The sequence below is a fragment of the Malus domestica genome, chromosome 16, assembly GCF_042453785.1.
Source record: "Malus domestica chromosome 16, GDT2T_hap1".
NCBI classification, from domain to species: domain Eukaryota; kingdom Viridiplantae; phylum Streptophyta; class Magnoliopsida; order Rosales; family Rosaceae; genus Malus; species Malus domestica.
In genome coordinates this window covers 25,755,049-25,776,730 of record NC_091676.1, presented here as the reverse complement: position 1 = coordinate 25,776,730, position 21,682 = coordinate 25,755,049, and the positions used below count along the sequence as shown (strand labels likewise).

Sequence of the window (21,682 nt, the reverse complement as noted above, 5' to 3'; positions counted from 1 at the left end):
GGCCGCCGTAACTGTGGCCAAGAAAAAATCGGCCGTCTCAAAAAGGGCAGAGGTTGCTGCGCAGGCTTTGCCGAGTAAACGGCCTCGTCGAGAAGCCGAGCCAACCGTCGAACCCCCTCGGCCTGCCAAACGGGTTAAGAAGCTAGTGAGGAAAGGAGAACGGGAGATTCACGTCATCTCCAGTCAAACCACGGGGATGATGACTCCTAGAGTATCCCCTTCTCCCCCCGTCGCCCAAGCCTTGGTCGAGGATCGGCCAATTCCGGCCGAGGAAGCGGTCCACGCACGGCCTGCTTCTAAGGTTGGGAAACCAGTTGTCATTTCCTTGGTCGAGGCTGCACTTGTCTTAGAAAAGGCAGTCCCCTCGACCGAGAAAACTTCTGCAAAACCCGCGGCCGTTGTTCTAGAGGAGAGTGAGGGGAGCGACGAAGTGCCTCTGGCGAGTCACCCTCGTTCCCATCGTCAACCTCCTCCCGTGTCCAAGGCGGCTGTCCAAGTCGGCCTTACGACGGCCGACCATGGCAAATCACCGGTCGGGGAGCCAGTAACGGTGGCGAACGCACCTGTTCACCTGCAAGACCAGGACCTCCAGTCCGTGCCCGAAGCTGCTGTCCGAGTCGGCCCGTCTACGGCCAACCGCGGTAAACGACCTGTCAGGGAGCCAGAAGCGTCGGCGAAGACGCCCGTTCATCCGCAGGACCAGGATATCAACATTCCCCCGTAAGAGGTTACTTCGGCCTTTGTAAGTACCTCATTCCGCCTTTTCTTGGTCAGTTCTTTGCCGTAAAAACTCTAAACTAGGAAACTACTAAATGTCAGGTGCCTGCACACTATTTTCATCAAAAATTCTATGCGCCGAAGGGTGTTATCTATATTTCTTGGCCGCCTCGATGGCCATCAAATGTAGATAACCTCCATCGGCCGCGTGAACTGAGAAGCAGCCTAAGACACTGGGCTCGGCCATTAAGCTCTTTAGGTTCAAGCAAGGATCTTGAAGACATGGCTGAAGTATCCTCTCGGTAGGTTAAAAGAAACGAAACCCTCTTGTTACCTTTTTAGGATTTCTTTGAGCTCAAACTTTATTTTGTGTGCAGGCCTCATGGGAAGTCGAATTCAAAGCCCTCATGTCCAGCACAATTGGAGGGGCTGGTCCTTCGACCGCCGCGACTGAAGTTGCTGATTCAACTGCTCTAACTTGGTTGCAAGAAGTTTTGTCGCTTTCGGCATCGTAAATACTCGAGTGCAACGGTCTTGATTTGCTCTGTGCATGTTTAAACGACCTCGGAGCCGATGGTCACCTGAGCGGCGAGGCTATTGTTCAGGCGTCGTCTGCCTTGGAGCGGGTTCGGGAGGCCTTTAGTTTCTTCCAGAACGCTCTGAAGGCCGAACAAGACCTGCAAGCTACGAGGGTCGTCCAAGATACTCTTCGTCCAAAGATCGATGCTTTAAAGGCAAAAGGAGAGGCCTTGGCTAAGCTCGACCGTCAAATGGACGAATTAGCGAGACGCAGGTCGGCCATTGCCTCCGAGCTTGCTAAGGACTTCGAGTCAGGCGGCAAAGACTGCTTAACCGAGTATGCAGCGAACATAAAACAAGTCGAGTAGTTGAAGCTGGAGAAGAAGAACCGGCAGGCCGAGGTCATCATGGGCGAGGTGCGGTGGTTAGAGCTGAAAGCCCTGCTCGGCACTCTTCTACCTTCTTCGCCTTGACGTTATTTTGTCTTTTATGTAAACCGATCAACCAGCTCACTTTGTATTCTATCAATTTTAATGAAATGAATGTTTTACTCCCGCATTTCCCAAGTGACCGGATAGTATTTCTTCAAAAATTTCCCGTTAATTGGTAATTTATGAACTAAACCGGTCCGTTCTCTAAGATGATATGCCCCCTTGCCGTATACTTTATGCACAACAAACGGCCCTTCCTAATTTGGCGACCACTTGCCGAACCTAGGATCCTTTAGTCCTACGGGCAACACCGTTTACCAAATTAATTCACCCTCGCCAAATGTTTTCTGCTGTACTTTTTGATTATAGGCTCGTTCGGCAATCCGTTTTTGTGCCACCAACAGGTTGTAAGTGTCAAGTCGCGCTTCTTCCAAATCTTCCAACTCCTGTCTCATGGACTGATTATATTCGGCGCTAACCAAACTACTTTGCTCAATCAATCGCAATGAATTTATGCTTAACTCGACTGGTAACATTGCGTCGTGTCCGTAAGTTAATGTATACGGGGTTGTCCCAGTCGCCGATCGGGGTGACGTTCGATATGCCCATAATGCCTCATTCAACTTCAAATGCCACATACCGGGCCTTTCCTTTATTACCTTCTCGAGAATGCCGATCAACACTTTATTACTTGCCTCGGCTTGCCCATTTGCTTGTGGGTAATACGGGGTAGACTGTTCAAGCCGAATTTTCAAACCTACTGTATACTTTCTAAACCTTTCGGCTGTAAAGATCGTGCCATTGTCGGTTATAATTATTTCCGGTACGCCGAATCTGGTCACAATGTGTTCCTTCACAAAGTCACAAACTTCTTTAGATGTTAGCTCGGCATATGATTTTGCTTCGACCCACTGAGTAAAGTAATCAGTCACCACTATTATCCATGCGTGCTTGGCAACCCCAGAAGATGGCGTGATTTTACCGATCACGGCCCATCCTCTAAACGGCCATGGTTTAATGACCGAATTCAACGATTCGGCCGGGACCCTTTGTATAGGCCCGTGGATTTGGCACTGTACGCATCCTCGTGCAAACTCGATACAATCCTTTAATATTCTTGGCAAAAAATAGCCGTGTCATCGAAGTAGCCATCGCATTTTCCGTCCAGATTGATGAGCTCCGCAAATCCTTCATGTATTTCTGTGATCGCCTGAGCACCCTCTTGGGGGCCGAGGCATAGTAATAGCAGTCCATCCTCGCCTTTCCGATATAACTAATTTTGATACATGACATAGTTCGTGGCGTGAACTCGTGTTTTGCGACTATGTTTGCCATTGGGATTGTCAAGGTACTGCATAATGGGCTTTCTCCAATCATCTGGTATTGCCTCGACAGCACAAACCTCCATAGAGTCTTGTCGATCTAGCAACGAGGGTAAGGACATGACTCTGGTGCGTATCACGTCGTCGCGTCGAAGGATTTGCTGGTTAACTAAGGCCGGGTACAGCTGTCGTAACACCGGTATTTCTCGGCCTAGCTTGCCCCCTAGGAGTTGTGCACCAGAGGCGATTTGAGCCAACTCGTCTGCGTCGGTATTATGGATCCGGGAAATATGCTCGAAAGTAATACAGTCGAAGGAGTCGGCCAAATAGCTGGCAACCATGTGGTAGGGTGCCAGGGTACAACTCATGCAGCGGAAAGACCCATTAAGTTGGTTAATCACAAGTTCAGAGTCACCGAGGACGAGGGCAGGGTGGCCCGCAGGTCATGAAGGAGGCCAAGGCCGATGATAAGGGCTTCATATTCAGCCTGATTATTGGTGCAGTCAAAATCCAACTTAAGCGAAAAATACCAACGATCGTGATTAGGAGATTGAATGATAACCCCAACGCCGGCCGAGGATGAAGTACTGGAACCGTCAAAATACATCGTCCAATAGTTGTCGCGTGTTTCAACCATACCGATTTCGACATCGGTGTCCCCAAAACCGTAGGGGGAAGGGTGTTGAGCAAGGAAGTCGGCCAATGCTTGGCCTTTGACAGCTTTCTGGGGCACGTATTGCAAGCTAAACTCGGACAACGCCATCGTCCACTTCCCAATTCTTCCTTTTACGATTGGCCAGGTAAGCATGTACCGGATAACGTCGGTCTGGGCAATGACTTGTGTGACCGATGGAAGCATGTAATCCCAGAGCTTAGAGGCGGCGAAGAACAAGGCAAGACAGAGCTTCTCAACGGCGGAATAATTGGTTTCCGGTTGATTAAGATTTCGACTGAGGTAAAAAACAGCCTGCTCTCGGCCGACATCATTATCTTGGGCGAGGAGGCAGCCGATGGACTCTTCAGCCGCCGAGATATATAGTTTGAGAGGTTTACTGCATCGTGGTGGAACAAGGACAAGTGGTGTCGTGAGGGAGACTTTGATTTGTGTAAATGCTGCCTCATGCTCGTCAGTCCACACAAACGTATCTGAGTCCTTAAGTTTCAAAAGCGTCGAGAACGCTTTCATTTTTCCTGCCGAGTTAGCTATAAATCGGTGGAGAAAATTTATCTTGCCGAGTAAGGACTGCAGTTGTTTCTTCGTTGTCGGGGGTGGAGCATTGATGATTGCACGTGCTTTATTCTCGTCCACTTCAATTCCGCGGTGATGCACGAGGAAACCAAGAAAATTACTGGCCGACACACCGAATGCGCATTTGGCAGGGTTCATCTTGAGATTGTGTTGACGCATACGAAGGAAAGCCTGTCGGAGATCATCCAAATGAGTCCGTTGTTGTGTGGACTTAATTACAACATCGTCAATATAGACTTCGATGATGGTTCCAATTAAATCATGGAATATAGTGTTCATTGCCCGTTGGTATGTGGCGCCGGCGTTTTTGAGGTCGAATGGCATGACAACCCATTCGTAAGTGTCGAGTGCCCCTGGGCAGCGAAAAGCAGTTTTGTGCACATCAGCCTCGGCAATGAAAATTTGGTTGTACCCGGCGTGTCCATCCATAAAGGACAAGATTGCATGATTCGCCACGACATCGATTAACAGATCCGAAATCAGCATTGTATACTCATCTTTAAGAGTTGCCAGATTCAGATTTCTGAAATCGATACAAATGCGCAATGCACCATTTTTCTTTAAAACATGAACGATATTGGCCAACCATTCCACATATGGAGCTGTCCGAATGAACCCGGCTTTCAAAAGCCGAACTAGTTCGTCCTTGATACCGAGTTGAACTTCGGTCGAGAAGCGTCGAGGTGGTTGACGGAAAGGTCTACATCCAGGTTTAATACCCAACTCATGCTCGACGAGAGTACGATCCAAACCAGGCATTTCATGATAGCTCCAAGCAAAACAATCTTTAAACTCCTCCAGCAGGGCATGAAGTTCGTTCTTCAGAGGTTGGGGAAGTAAAGCACTAATAAATAAAGGCCGTGGGTCATCGGCCGTCCCAACATTAACTTCTTCCAAGGGATCTTTGACTTGGGGCCGATTATCTTCGAGCTTGGCCGGGGCGGCTTGAATTTTGTCAAGAGATAAGACAGGACTATTATCTCATTCGGCAAAGAACTCGACGAGGTTAACGCCCGAATTTGGTTGTTTCGATATAGTATACCAATGGGCCAGCAGTCGTTCCATAGTAGATGAAACCGCGGCCCTACGTTTTTCCTGATCGGTGTCAAACATCAGCTTCGGGGATGAAATTAGCTAAACCGAATCTCGCCGAATCCTGATGGACAGTTTCGGCGCCAACCTCGATAGCTTTTTGAACAGAAATCTAAGTCGGCCGTCCCTCGTCATTGAAACCCTGTAGGGTGATATAGCCGACGTGGTCATTATAATACCGTGCTTGGATCATGTTAGTTTCGAAGGGATGACTATCAGCCGGGTGAATGATGACCGATTTGCCGTCCCAGAAAACTAGCACTTGATATAAGGACGAAGGAATACAGCTGGTTTGATGAATCCAGTCTCGACCGAGCAGAGCATTATACTCAGTCTTGGAGTCAACGATAAAAAAGGCGGTCATGTGATTTCGGCCGGTAATATTTACCGCTAAAGGAAGCACCCATTTGGTTTGTGATTTATCTCCGACGAAACTGCTCATTATGATCCCGGACAGAATGAGTTCGTCATTTGAGCGACGCAATGCCTTTATGATGTTTACAAGCATGATATTGACCGTCGCTCCGCAGTCGACAAAAAATTTAGAGACTGGATACCCTTCGATATGAGCCGTGACATATAATGGCTTTAAATGATGGAGGTTGGCCGATGATGAGCGAGGAAACAATTCAGCCAAAGATGCTTTGATATTGTCATCTTTTGTTGCAGAGTCGTCATCGGTAATAGTTACAAAGTCAATGTGACCGGCTTCCTCGGCAATTACGTCACCATCAAGGAAACTCGGTTAAGCTGTGCTTGACTGAAAATCGGCGGGCAGCACATGAACCATACTGATTTCCGTGTTATCCAGAACTGACGGGCCCATCAGGTTAGGATCCTCTTCGCTCGCTGCGTCTCTTGTCTGGTCGGCGACTGCGGCCTCCGCTGCCGTCAGAGTTGGATAAAGAGACTCTTCTGTTCCTTCTTCAATGGTTTGATCCTGTGGCGTCTCTTTGGCAGCCTTTTGGTTCTGCATAATTGCCTCAGGTGAGGTTGAGATTGAAAGTGTGCTTCGGGCCAAGACCCGAACTTGCTCCTGGTAATGCATCCGGGCGTCTCTGGTGTCGAGATAGGCATCCAATCGTGTAACATGTGCTATTTCATCGGCCATAAGGCCGAAGAGAGACACAGCCGAAAATACTTCAAAGTGATATCGTAAATACTGAAGGTCCTTAATTGAGAAAGGAAGGTCAGCGGCATCGATATCAGTATATGGGTCGACTTCAAATCCATACAGATCAATTGTGTCTTGACATGCTTTCGGTAAACCATACAGATCGTTGGCTGAATGTTTCATATGAAATTCTCGCATATATTCCAAGGCTTCCCCGAGGAATGGTGGATGCAAATTCCGTCGAATTTTGATCAAAGGCTCTTGAATGGCCGGCGAGGCTAATTTGCTTTCAGCTTCTTGCCTGAAATGCTCGAGGCGTGCCTTCATCTCCCCAGGTTGAAGAAGCAGTTTGATTCGTTTATCAGCCTCTTCGAACGTCGTTTCGATATCTCGATTGAGCAACTGTTTCCCTTGAACCAACTCTGTCATAATAGCTGGAGGTGGTCGTTCATCGTTAGTGACAATTGTGTCCTTCGGCCTCCATTTAGGGACCGAAGTTTCTTGGGCTGCCTGTCGGCGGGCCATGCAATCTATCCTTTGGTGCCGGCGTTTCTGAGATTTGGACAGTGCGGTATAGACGCCTTTCGAAGAGTGATATGTATACCAACGTTGATCTCTAGGTTCGGGAGGTTTGAAAGTTTTTTGGCTCCGAGATGATTTCGAGCTGCTAGAGTTACGTATATAGTAGTCATCGTCATAAAATGGAGCATCAAAATCAAGGCACCGCCTGACCGAGGGTGTTTCTTCCATCCTCACTTTAGGACCGAGCCTATCAAAAACCCCTTGATGATGGCCTACGTTGGCTACCTTTTGCTGGGTTGCGGCCATAGGTCGTTCCGTTATAAGCGAAGAGGGTTTCTCCTCTGGCTCACTGTTGACCTTTGCTCTACATTTACTGCATAAAACCGCCGTCCCACTATCTTCATCGGTGCTGTAATCCATCATAGGTTTGAACGAAAATCGGCCATGAAACGTGGTCGAGAATTCTGATTCTGAAAGCGTTGCGTCGCAACAACTTCGGCCTTCCCTTTCCCTTTGTCCTTAGGTAGGCACGCATCGACCATATTTACTGTTGCCGTGGGGAACGGGTCAGTATCAACGCTCATCTTCTTCTCTGGAAATTTCAGTTTGCCACTATCAATCCAGCTTTGGACGTTGTCTCGAAACAGGACGTAATTATTTGTTGTATATTTGCTTGAATTGTGGTATTTGCAATATATCTTTCCTTTAAGCTCCTCGACCTTGGGAATGTTGTGCCCGAGCTGAAGTTTGATGATCCTCGCTGATAATAGTTGGTCAAAAATTGCATCGGCTTTTGTAATATCAAAAGTATAAACTTTTGATGGTTTCAATGTTCCTTCAGTGGCCGAGCGGATTTTGACTTCCTCAGAGTCAACATGAGTCAGTGCCTTGCAAACGTAAGGCTTATCTATCACTATCTCAGCTGCATCCACACTAACACATTCATCCTCGGTTGATGCATAATTAACAGTAGGATTTTTGTAAATCGTCCCCCGAGATGGAGCTTTCGAAATCTTTTCCTCGCGGAGCAAATAATCATACTGCTCGACATGTTGGGCTAATTCGTACATATCCCGAAAGTTTGCCCCCAAGAATTTCTTTTTGTATTCGACGTCAAGACCATTCAAAGCAAGCCTGACAAATTTGTATTCGACGTCAAGACCATTCAAAGCAAGCCTGACAAATTCGACTTCGGGGAGAAGTACTCGGCACCAATTCCTGGCTGATTTGAATCTGGTAAGATAATACATTGGTGACTCGTCGGACGCCTGAGCCATCCTTGCTAGTGAGGATACTGACATTTCCATTCCCGGCCGATAAAACTGCTCATGAAATTTCTCGACCAACTTCTCCCAACTCTGGACGGAATTTGGTTGGAGGTTAATATACCAAGCAAACGCTGAACCAGTCAACGAAAAATTGAAAAGTCGTAGCTTGTGAAAGTCACTACTGACGTCCCCGCATTGTGCGGTGAAACGAGCTACATGTTCTAACGATGATAAGGATGATTCTCCGGTAAAAAGGCTAAAATCCGGGATTTTAAAACCTTTAGGGTATTCGAACTGTTCCACATAAGCTGGATATGGGTGTATAAACTTAGGGAACTTCGGCCCTTTCTTCATGGCCGAATCGATCATCCGTTGGACCTCGGTCATATCGACGGGTGTTACTTCCACTCTCTGGTCGGATCCGTCTAACCTACTATTTGACCCTCCTCCTCTTTCCAAGTTGATTGGCCTGAGCTAAGCAGGAATTGGCTTGGCCGGTGCACTTGATAATAGATTATTCCTCGGCAGCAAATGCTGGGCAAGATCGAAAGTTCTACCATCGCTGACCTTGCTAACTAGTATTTCGAGTAATCTGGTTTGTGCTTCACTGGAATTGCGTATCACGTCATGAAGCTTATTGATTCCTCGACTTAATGTCTGTTCAACCGTCCGAGATTGCTCGTCAAGCCGTTTTCGAATAAACGACCTTGTGGGTGGATCGGATCCTTCGCCACCATCTTCATCACAATCTTCCATTACTCCTTCATTGAGAACACAAGTGTTCCTGTCGGGAATTTCAAGATTGCGAACCTGACCGCCGAGATTAACTTCCCTTTCTCGGCGGGTTGCGCTTATGGACTCAGGTGTCACGGCGCTGACGGGATTCTACGCCTATGGCACACTGTGTCCTACGTTCTGAATCTGCAAATCGACTGTTGATTTTCCCATAGCTGTTTTCTTTTTTCCCGATCGCGTTTCAATTGGCATGAACTTCGTAGTTTAGCCCTAGGTCCCACTGGGCATGCCAAAATGTTGACCCTAGAAACTACCAAGCCTACGTGGCGCGCAGGCCGAGTAATCTATAAGCTAACTACGTCTTTCGGTGAATGCGGGCATGCCAACTCGTCGACCGAGCTCGGCCGAGGAGTAAATTTGTTGATGTTGTGTTGGGTGCGCGGCTGACTCCTACGTCTTGCGATTGCGACCGAGGAAGGAACGCGTCTCGACCTCTTGGGTTCTCGAACCTGAAGACAAGGTTACTATTCTTACGAAGTTCACGAGTCGTCGTCGTCGGATTCAGTCACAGTGATGTTATTCGTCAGAGTAAACTCACGCCGAATCGACACCAAAGTGTAAGGGCATAAATACTCAAAGCAAAAATAAGTTTTAATGGTGAACGTGGTTCGGCCGTCCGAATGCCGAACTCTAAATCCCACTTGGGAATATCCAATCATAAAATAACTCGGCGTGCAATGCACCGAGCTCGATATACTGTAACACCTCACTTCGCCGATGAGATGACCTCAATCAATAAAGATCCAGAAATCCTTCTCGACCGAGACTTGGATAGGTAACCAACCGTCCTCGCCGCAGTGCTGTTGATGCCAACGGAAGATACTGCGAGATCGACTGATTCTACGATGACGTAGCTATCTATGCCGACTTAAGATATCACTGGTTGCTTCCACAGTGCTGTTGATGCCAACGAAAGATGTGTCAGCGAGAAAAGAAAAGAAAAAATCTCAAAGTTGTTGAGAAAGCTTGCGCAGGGCAGTTTTGTGTTGAATTGTCGGGGGTCTCAAATGATGCACAGCCTCTTCTATTTATAGCAACGGCTCCCCCCAAGGTCGAGTTGAAACCCCATTCAGACTAGGACTTCTTCTCCCAATCAAACACTGACTCGACCAATCCTACTTTCATTATGACTGTGAACCTAGTCCTTTATTGAGTCGGATTCGCTCTCGGGTTATTAATCATGCCGAGACTCCTTATTGCACCAGGACTCAACTTATCCTACGTCCTGACCTAGCCGACCTAGGTTTGGAGGCCCACGTACTGAACGATCCATGCCGCAAGGCCTTCCGGGCCGAGAATGATTCTCTACTTGGCCCAAACTATTATTTTGGGCCTAAACAGATAATTAGTTAATTTTTGTAGCTTTTGTAAAATCCTTCGATTAACTTTTTTTGTTTTGTTCTCTTTTCGTATTAGCAAGTTATGGAACCAACTAAGATCAATTAACTTATAACTGATTCTTATCTCCTCAGGTTATGGATTGTTAAGCAGAGTGTGGGAAAGAAAGGGTGCCTCACTGGTTAGGCACTTGAGATCAATTATTTCCATCGGAAGAACTACTTGGAGGTAAAGTTGAAGAAATAATTATTAAAGTACATTAAAAATTGTAACTTGCGTTTTGATATTCTATTACTCCACATGCTAATCCGCTTGGACATTGAATGGATGAGCTGGTTTCTTTTTTACTTAGGGTGTGTGCAGGGGATGAGATTTAAATGTGTGCCTCTCATGATTTGCATAAACATAACTTGGATATGAAAGTATAAGATAGCATGAATCATATGTTATTTTCTTATTTGGATACATTATGTGAATTATTGCTTCTTTAGAAAAGATTAAGGAAGTTGAGTTCATCATGGGATTTAAGTTTTAACAATACAACTTCTTAAAATTGAGTAAATGCTCGCATTTGATAGAACTTTGAAGATGGATTTTCAGGTTCAAATTTTGGTTGTGTATTGGTACTGTGGAGTTTTTACTTTTATTTTATTTGGATGTATGGTTGGGAATGAGATATCTGAAAATTTTGGAGAAAAATTAGCGGCTATTGTATACTTGCAAAGTCAGTAACTTTCTTTTAGCTTTTGCAGTACGTTTGGGAGCAAGCTGAAATTGATATCATTGAGCACGAGACAAGAATAAGCCTCCATTTCCATCTCATAAAAGCAGCAAAAGAAAATTAAACAAGCATTTTCATACAGCTGGAGGCTGTAAGTTGTTTATGTTTTTCCAGTTATAACTTATTTGATAATATTTTGTTTTTCTGGTGAATTGTCATAATTTGAATTATGTTTCTTACCATAGTAACTAAATAATTTAAAAAATCTAAACAGGGATTAGTATGCAGTTTGTTGAATCTGAGTGATATTTATATATGCCCTCATTTTATCTGAAAAACGGCTTTTATGCTTGGTAACAATGTGTTTTTCAGTTTGTTGCAGCCAATGTCAAATTCTGTCTAATTGGGGAAAAGGTCCAACAGATTTCCACTGGATCCATCAAGCGCATTATAAGGCTTTCAAAATTTATGTAAGTATTTCTTTTGTTTGTTCCTTTAAGTTTGCGTATGATTTTTTGCATTTAAAAGAGTTAAAATTAAAGTTTTTTTTTTTTAAATTTTTTTTTTACTTTTCTGGGTTTTTCTTTTTAGTGATTTTTTTTTTATGAGAATGCAGGTTTTGGATTTAGCATTAGATTTTTTTTAATGGGATTTTGAATTTATTGTGTGGAAATTGGGTTTCATCTGAATCTGAAAAATCTGAATGTTTAGGGTTTTTGTTTGCTGATTATTGTTTGTTTTATCTGTATTTTTTTAGTTATATTTAATTTATGTTTATATTGGGAGGTATCCTTAAGGTTTAATACAATAGATGAGTGGGTAAGGTTTTTCAACTTTTAAATTGTTTTGTTATCAACGTGCAGCACCCATGCTCACAAAGTCCTAAACTAATCCCATTAAATTAAGGAATTGGCAGACCACTTACAAAATGATGGACTCAATGAATAAAAAAAAACCTGGTCCATTTCCCACTGTCCTAACCCGTCTCCCCATGCTCACAAAGTTTTGTACATCTTCTGTTTTGGGTTTTTTCCTATTTTAGACCAAATAAAAAAATTATTATGAAGTCTGGATGGTCATTTAGAATTTTGGTGATATTGAGAGTTGATGAAGTAGGTGATGCAGGAGGGGGGGGGGGACGGAGAAGGTGAAGGTACTAATGGAGAAGGTTATGATATTGGTGAATTTAAGCCTGAAGGCACTATCGAATGTTTTCAAAAAGTCTGAAGGCACTATTATTTTGCTAATTTGCACCACTGATATGTAATAATTTTCATTAGAAGCAATATGTCGAACTACTGCTGCTTCGTCAGAATTAGCAGTTAAAACAATCGAGTTTATTTAATTATGATTTTCCTTATTAATTTGACCATGAAAATTGTCAATTATTTTCTAAATATTGGATGCTTTAATTCCTAAGTTGAGCAGTTTGTGTTACCCCTGTTAGTCATTTTCATGCTCATTATTTAATTGTGGACATTACACTAAATGTGTTCAGTCGGTTTCATAATTTCTGATAAGTTCATGCCCATTGAGCGCATCAACTTATTATATATATATATATATATATATATATATATATATATATGTATATGATATATGTGACTGCTTCAATCAGGATTTATCGAATGAAGGCAGCAGCAAGGGAATTTGAGCCTTGGCCTGTAGAGATACGATTTTGCAAGGAAGCTAGGTACCTTTCTAAACTTATTGGATGTGAAGATTTGAATGATCGAATTTGTGATTAATGTAATGGGATTTTATTAAATTTTTCATGATTTTATAGAATTTTTGGTTTAAATTTGTGGGTTTTTTTTCATTTAAATTGTGGGTTTTGGAGAATTCTTAGTCAAATTTATTGATTCTTTTTATGCGAATTTATTTGAGATTATTCAACTGCACTGTCAAATAGGTGGGCAAGTTCATATGTTTTCCAATGTTGTTATATACTCTCCTGTCAGCTCTGAATGTTGAATTACTTAACTATTAATGTCAGATTAATCAAAGTTGGGCATCAGTTCATATGTTTTTCAATGTTTTATAAAAACGACGCAATTTTCACTTGGTATTGAGTATGTGGTTTTTTAAGTAGAATAGTGGGAGATTCATTTGTAAAAAATCCTCAATGATCATTTGAATATAATTCTGAATACTACACTGCCGTTCTGCTTAAAGTGCTCTAATACATGCATAATCTTGAATGAATATGTAAAGACTACTTGAGAAACTAACAGTATACAAAATCTGAATGATTTTATTTGTTTCTTTCTTTTTCTGGGTTTGTCTGCTATGGTTATTATGAGTTTCTGGTTTTCTTCATCTTTCAGGCAATTGCTTCTTTAGGGACTTATGACATAGCATTAGAGATGGGAAAGAAGGTGATATAGTGTAGAAACTACTCCTTTTATCGTCGAATCAGGAAGGAAGAAGTGGTTGTAGCTTTGAAGAAGATGAAGCATAGAAAAGCAGTGGGCCCATACGATATACCGATTGAAGTGTGGAAAGCCTTGAGAGAGACAGGTATAGCATGGCTCACTGACCTTTTCAATAGGATTTTGAAAACGAAGAAGATGTCAAACGAGTGGCGAAAGAGCACTTTGGTGCCTATTTACAAGAATAAGGGCGACGTACAAAATTGCATGAACTATAGGGGTATTAAGCTAATGAGTCATACAATGAAGCTCTGGGAGAGAGTCATTGAGCATAGATTGAGGCAAGAGACATGGGTTTCGGACAACCAATTCGGGTTCATGCCAGGGCGCTCAACCATGGAGGCAATCTATCTCTTACGAAGATTGATGGAAAGATATAGAGATGGGAAAAAGGATTTACACATGGTTTTATAGATTTGGAAAAAACGTATAATAGGGTCCCAAGAGACATTCTTTGGAAGATTTTAGAGAATAAAGGAGTACGAGTAGCATATATCAAAGCTATAAAGGATATGTATGAAGGAGTAAAGACTGCCGTAAGAACTCATGAAGAACAAACCGAAAGCTTCCCCATAACTGTAGGATTACATCAAGGCTCATCCTTAAGTCCTTACCTTTTTGCGTTGGTAATGAATGAGTTAACAGGACATATTCAAGATGATATCCCTTAGTGTACGCTTTTCGCAGACGATATAGTATTGATAGATGAAACTCAGGAAGGGGTGAATGTGAAGCTTAACCTTTGGAGAGAAGTGTTGGAATCTAAAGGTCTTCGCCTAAGCCGATCAAAGACATAATATATGGAGTGCAAGTTCAGTGCAAATGGAGGCCAAAATGAGTTAGGGGTGAGGATCGGAGATCAGGAAATACCAAAGAGCGACCGTTTTCGCTACCTAGGATCTATCTTGCAAAAGAACGGAGAATTAGATGGAGATCTCAACCATAGAATACAAGCTGGATGGATGAAGTGGAAAAGTGCATCCGGCGTGTTGTGTGATCGTCGTATGCCACTGAAACTCAAGGGAAACTTTTATAGGACGGCAATAAGGCCGGTGATGCTGTATGGCATAGAATGTTGGGCGGTGAAGCATCAACACGTACACAAAATGGGTGTAGCGGAGATGAGGATGCTTCGTTGGATGTGTGGGTACACGAGAAAGGATAAGATTAGGAATGAGGATATCTGAGGTAAAGTAGGAGTAGCCGAAATTGTAGGAAAGCTGAGAGAAAATTGGTTACGGTGGTTTGGACATGTGCAAAGAAGGCCTACTGACGCTCCGGTTAGAAGATGCGACTACGGGACAGAGGTTCATGGCCGAAGGGGTAGAGGAAGACCTATGAAAACTTTGGAAGAGACTCTAAGAAAAGACTTAGAGTACTTGGATCTAATGGAGGACATGACACAGGACCGAGCATAATGGTGTTCTAAGATTCATATAGCCAACCCCATTCAGTGACTTGGATTTTTCAAGTTTCCAACCCAGAAATTTTCCTCACTCGGGAAATTAAGAGAACACTACCTCAACCTACATGCTCCACTCACAAAGCTTCAATATACAAGCTTCAACAAAAGAAAAATTCAAAGAACTTAGTGAAGAAGGCTACACAATACGTTGAAATGAAACAAAGCTTATTTATTGATATTTTCGATAAGTTGCAAATATGTACATATACATGAGTCAAAATAAACAAACAAAATGGAGCCTTCACAAAGGTTGCTTAGGAGAAGTCTCAGTAGTCGGTAGAGCCCCAGAAAGAGAAGGCACCGGAGGGGGATTATTCGGAGCCTCAGTACTGGACAGAACCCTAGAAAGAGGAGGCATCAGAGGTTGATTATTTGGAGCTTCATTATGCGGTACAGCCCCAGAAGATGAAGGCAATAAATGCCTTTGGAATAAACCCATAAACCTCTGATGATCATGTAAAATCTGACCATCAGATTCCTTCATTTGGTCAAGCTTCCTCTTCATGTTTGTAGCATAGTCATGTGCGAGCCGGTGCAACTGTTTATTCTCATGCTTGAGCCCTCTAACCTCCTGTTTGAGACTCATCACTTCAGCCGCCAATGATTCAACTTGGCGGGTTCGAGCAAATAGGCGTTGGGCCATATTAGACACAGAACCTGTACACTGAACATTGATAGCCAGAAAATCCTTAACAACCAACTCATCAGACCGTTTGGAAAGTAGTCTTTTATCTTTAGGAGTGAGAAGGTTCCTAGCCACCACCGCAACGGTTATATCATTCTTCATCACGGAATCCCCAACGGTAAGAGGACCAGAGGGGATAAGAAGGATAGGCGCCATATGTTGTCTGGAGAAGGCGTGGCTGCCTCTTCAACAAGGTTTAAGTCAAAACGACAGTCGGATGGGCCAGACATTTTCAAAGGTGTTGAAGAGAGGTCGGACAAATCAAGATCTTAGAAATGCAAGAAGGGAGCTTCTACTGGTGGAGATTCAAGTGTGCTTTGGAACTTAATGTTAGCCTCTATAAAAATCTGCACTCGACGGAGCTTTAGAAATCGAAGAGGTGCCTGCTCAGAAATCGAAAAAGCGTTTGCTTTCTCAAAAGCTGGGCTGCTCAGAGACCACGAGAGCTGATCTCAGAAATTGAAGAAGCGTTTGCTTTCTCAAAAGCTGGGCTACTCAAAGACCACGAAGGCCGATCGCAGAAATCGAAGAGGCGCTTACTTTCTCAAAAGCTGGGCTGCTCAGAGACCACGAGAGCTGATCTCAGAAATCGAAGAGGCACTTGCTTTTTCAGCCTTGTCAGCACCTGTCGCATGCACACTCAACTTTGCGGAAATTATGGGCATTATGTCGAAGATTTCTAGTGAAGTTGAAAGCACGTGAATGTTACTGTTCAATCATCCACTTTCCACACGCAACATCAACTCACGGGTACCACATATAACTTTGCCAAAGATCTCTGACAAAGTTTAGAGACGTGAAGCTTGCAGCTCCTATTACATCGCTATGACCAAGAAGGGTAAAAGAATAACAAAGAAACAACACTAATAAAGTTTAGACACATAAATTTTGAAGGTCTAGCTACCATATTATTACCCACAAGGGTAAAGGAACAGGACCACTGCTGGATAATTGGAAAGTCCTTGTGTGTCAACCTTTGTGCTCCGTGGCAAGGTAGATTAGCAAACAGGCCCAAACTTTACCCACATTCGAGAAAACACTCCTAACAAGATTGCTTGCTTCAAGATCGAAGAGGCACCACCCTCCGAATCTCGAGAGCCAGACTCCCAACATTATTACTTTCTCAAAAATCGAAGAGACACCACTCTCCGAATCTCGAGAGCCAGACTTTTAGCAGGATTGCTTTCTCAACAATCGAAGAGGCACTGTTATTCGAATCTCAAGAGACAGATCCCCGACAGGATTGCTTGTTCGAAAATTGAAGAGGCACCGCTTTCTCAACTTCGAGAGCCAGATCTCCTTGGATAAAGCTTATCTGTAATCTTCACACCGCTTTCTCAACTTCGAGGGCCAGATCTCCTTGGATAAAGCTTGTCTGTAATCTTCACACGCAACATTAGCTTTCCAGATATCACATACCACTTTTTCAAAGTGCTCTGACAGAGTTAAAACACGTGAAGCTGGCAGCTCTCACTACCGTGCTATGACCAAACAGGGTAAAGGAATAGTATTACTACTTGTTGTTAGGGAGACTCCTATATATGTCGACCTCCATCCTTAACGGACAGGTAGACCTGCAAAAATGCTCAACCCTTCTTCATATCTGAGAAGGCATTCCCAACGAAGCCTCTCGAAATAATCAGCTTTCTTTCTCCCCGAGAATACCTCTGCAAACAAGCTACACCAGAGCAAGAATATCTCATATCATCAGGGTTAAAAGCAAGAGTATCCCATATCATGCTTTTTCCCTGTCTTTTCCTTTGGCCTTGTTCTTACCTGCAAGACAAGGAGAAAAAGAGCAATCAGTTAGCACTTGGAATCAAGCTTCCAGTCAGGAACTGACTGCCTAGAACCCCTTACCTGATTACTTACCTGGCATTGCTCTCGAGTTCTCATCTTTAACATCTTATGCTTCTAGAGAAGATACCACATCTGCCTGAGGAATAGATAGGGCAAGTGAGAAGGATACAAGGAAGCATGTGGAGACAAGCGGAACAGAACACGTGCCGATACATCCACTACTTTGTCAACAACAAAAGTATCCCATATCAGCAGGGTCGAACGTACTCTAGATTTGATGGACTTGTTTTGACCCTCAAATTCTTCATTCGCCCTTATACTCTGGAGGAAACCAGAAAACCCTTCAGCCCAGTTCAAGAATAAGCCTGTGGAAAGTTACTTCTTCAAAAGCAAAAGTATCTCATATCACATTTTCTCCTTTTCTTCTCTTTATCCTTTATGTTGCTCGCAAGATAGGGAGAATGAGAACAATCAGCCGGAACTCGAAATCAAACTTCTGATCTGGGACTGATTGCTTGGAGCTTTGATTGCTTACCTTGTCTGTCACCTTTTTTAGCAGAACCCCTAGCTCGGCGACTTGGGGGACTCCTACTACATGGTTTGTATCGCGGTTGACCAAGTCTGAAACTACAAGTAAGCTTCAAGTGAAATTGATACATTACCTTGTGCATCTCCACCAGCTAAAGATACCACCCCTGGATGGAGGAAGAGTACTTCCAGAGAAGATGCCACATCTACTTATGAGACAGATAAGGCAAGTGAAGACGATACCACACTTCGGTACTTAGAAGTTTCATGATTACGAGATCATTCTCCCACAATATTTCCTAATGTCATTTGTACTAAATCATTCACTGGTACTCACTAAAGAAGAGCTTGATGGGTGAACCACGTACATCTTGTATTTGCTTTCTTGTTTCTATCCATTTACATACTTATCCACACTAATGACTGGAGCAATCTAGCGAAGATCACAAACTTAATACTTTCTATTGTACCAAAGTCCTCACTGCTTTTGTGCATCAACAATCCGTAAGTCCTTACCTTTTTGCGTTGGTAATGGATGATTTAACAGGACATATTTAAGATGATATTCCTTGGTGTAGGCTTTTCGCAAACGATATAGTGTTGATAGAAGAAACTCAGGAAGGGGTAAATACGAAGCTTAACCTTTGGAGAGAAGTGTTGGAATCTAAAGATCTTCGCCTAAGCCGATCAAAGACATAATATATGGAGTGCAAGTTCAGTGCAAACGGAGGCCAAAATGAGTTAGGGGTGAGGATCGGAGATCAGGAAATACCAAAGAGCGACCGTTTTCACTACCTAGGATCTATCTTGCAAAAGAACGGAGAATTTGATGGAGATCTCAACCATAGAATAAAAGCTGGATGGATGAAGTGGAAGAGTGCATCCGGCGTGTTGTGTGACCGTCATAGGCCACTGAAGCTCAAGGTAAAATTTTATAGGACGATAATAAGGCCGGCGATGCTATATGGCACAGAATGTTGGGCGGTGAAGCATCAACACGTAGGTGTAGCGGAGATGAGGATGCTTCGTTGGACGTGTGGGCACACGAGAAATGATAAGATTAGGAATGAGGATATCTGAGGTAAAGTAGGAGTAGCCGAAATTGAAGGAAAGATAAGAGAAAATCAGTTACGGTGGTTTGGACATGTGCAAAGAAAGCCTACTAACGCTCCGGTTCGAAAATGTGACTACGGGACAGAGGTTCAGGGCCGAAAGGGTAGAGGAAGACCTAGGAAAACTTTGGAAGAGACCCTAAGAAAAGACTTAGAATACTTGGATCTAACGGAGGACATGACACAAAACCGAACGCAATGGCGTTCTAGGATTCATATAGCCGACCCCACTTAGTGGGAAAAGGCTTTGTTGTTGTTGTTGTTGTTGTTGTTCAATTTTGATGGTGGTCCTTATCTTAATTGTGTTTATTTTCTATGTGTATATATCCATGTACATATGCGTATGTGTGTGTGTAGATCAATCATCTAACAAAAAACATGCTAAACTATATAGAAAATGAAAATTATACGTATTAATGTGTACAGGTATTGCCTTTCTATTATTTTGTAGTACACTACTTTTATTGTGCAGGCACCATTCTTTATCACTCAGAAATAATTTGCACACTACAATTTAGAACATTTTATGTGTAAATTTCCAAAATCATGGGACTATTGATGGTTGCTCTCTAAGCTGCCAAATTAGGTGTAAAAAAATCTGAGCTGTGAATTTGTTTCTTGGTGTACTTGATGACATTACTAGGTGTAGGTTCATAGTGTATTGAAGTTGGATGATTTCTTAACTGCAGCCTTGAAGTGCAGGAAGCATTGCGGTGTACCATGTGCAGATAATTAGGGAGGGTGCAATACCAAGTGAAGAAATACACCTTGAGAAGGTAGACTTTCCTTCATTTAGATTTTCGACTTCTATGTGGTTCTTGGTTTTAAGAACAAAATTTACTTTTGTTTTGAAATTGCAATTTGAGTTGGTGTCTCTATCTGTGTGTTCTGTGAATTTGTTTTGAGAACAAAAGTTACATTGGTTTTGAAATGGCATGCTTGATTCATTCAAAAGTAGGGAAAACATGGGATTTTTAGTTGGTTTATATAATCTTTTTTGCAGTCTTAAAATGGCATGCTTGATTCATTCAAAAGTAGGAAAAATTGGGATTTTTGCAGTGAATTTGTCCTGTTTTGGTTCAATGGTTTGGGCAATATGGAGAGCAATTTGGGAATTTTTCACCAAAACATTGATGGATAACATGTATATTATTATTATTATTATTATTATTTACGTAAATGCTGAATGTCTAATGCATTATCATTTTGGTTTTTAACATGCCATTGTTTATCTATATCCAAAATGAGTCTGAATCTTTTCAAATAAATGTTACTTTCTGATTTTAGAAACTGTAATTCACTTTTTATTGATCTTTTCCTATATATTTGATTTACAGAGCTCTTAGGTTGTCAATTGTGATTGGAAATTCTACTCTTCACATGGATCATAGGTAAAAAACACTATTTTCTTTTCTTATTACTTTTTCCTTCAAATGTGTTTTATTCTGATTGTCTCTTTATATAGGAAAGCACTTATGCAAACTTCAGAGCATATAGGAAAGCAAATGTTTTTTATTTTAGGTACAAAGAGCCAAATATGTTATCTATGTCTTTAATGAAATGGTTTAGTGTTATTGCTTTTAATTGTTTAGTTTTAACTGATGTTTGGATGCTTATATATTCTTCGTTTTGTCTTTTTTGAACATGAATGGATAATCATATTGGAATAGATTATATTTTTTTAGTTCATTTTTTGGAAAACTTTTTTTGGGCAGAAATATACAGTACCAAGGTTGGCGATATTTCTTCTTCATTGTGAACAATTAGGTAAATTCAACACTCAAAACATTACAATCTTCACGTATGTATCAAAAGTCGATATGATGTTGATTACTTTCTTTCCAAAATCAAGTTTGAGTGGCACTTTGAATGCAACAAAACTGAAATAAGGATCTTCAGTTGTTCTTTTTGGACTTGGTTCCATTGGCATTGCTGTAAGTGTGGACAAACTTTGTTGATCTGAAATCATTTATTATTTATACTTATACATGGTTTTGCCTAGGCTGCTAAAGATGTAAGTAATTTAATGGGAAAAATTAGAAATAGATTTATGCTTACAACATTATTTCTCTAGATTTAACAGAAATTTGGAGTGAAAGTTGCCGTTTATATCAACATAGATAGTCAACTTTTATAGACAACCTTATAATTTATTAATTTGATCTGTAAAATCAACAGGTTATTTCTGAGATGACCAATGATGAAGTTGACAAGAGGATAGCAAATCCCAAAGTTGTGTACATGCAATCCTCTAAATCAGGTTCAATTGTGCCTCAAATATGCAATCTTCTAAGAGTTAATATCACTGATAGATTGTGTTGTATATTATTATATAATAATGCATGTTTTATTTAAGAGTTATCTATAAAATTCAGTTTGGAAATGAGAATTTGGAGTTGTTTTCTATGTCGGTTATGGGATTGACAATTTTTGGCTTAGTTTTGGCTAAGAAAGAATTAGACTGTTACTTATTAAGTTGAGTTAGGAGGATTGCGGTGTTGAAAATTAAGATAGGTTAGTGCTATTGTAATGGCATTTGCATTTGTTTTGAACCTAAAAAATATTTTGCCCT

At 42.2% G+C, this 21,682-nt stretch overlaps 2 long non-coding RNA genes across 2 annotated transcripts; both read left to right on the top strand.

Annotated features, from left to right (window-relative positions):
* Positions 1–10,491: 10,491 nt before the first annotated feature.
* On the top strand, positions 10,492–20,874 carry LOC103446309 (uncharacterized). Its single transcript, XR_003770026.2, has 8 exons — positions 10,492–10,595; positions 11,120–11,239; positions 11,461–11,558; positions 12,707–12,781; positions 13,416–13,466; positions 19,813–19,886; positions 20,448–20,501; positions 20,826–20,874. It is a non-coding gene; the product is annotated as an uncharacterized lncRNA (long non-coding RNA).
* An 81-nt stretch (positions 20,875–20,955) lies between these two features.
* On the top strand, positions 20,956–21,516 carry LOC114822282 (uncharacterized). Its single transcript, XR_003770393.2, has 2 exons — positions 20,956–21,044; positions 21,289–21,516. It is a non-coding gene; the product is annotated as an uncharacterized lncRNA (long non-coding RNA).
* Positions 21,517–21,682: the final 166 nt, after the last annotated feature.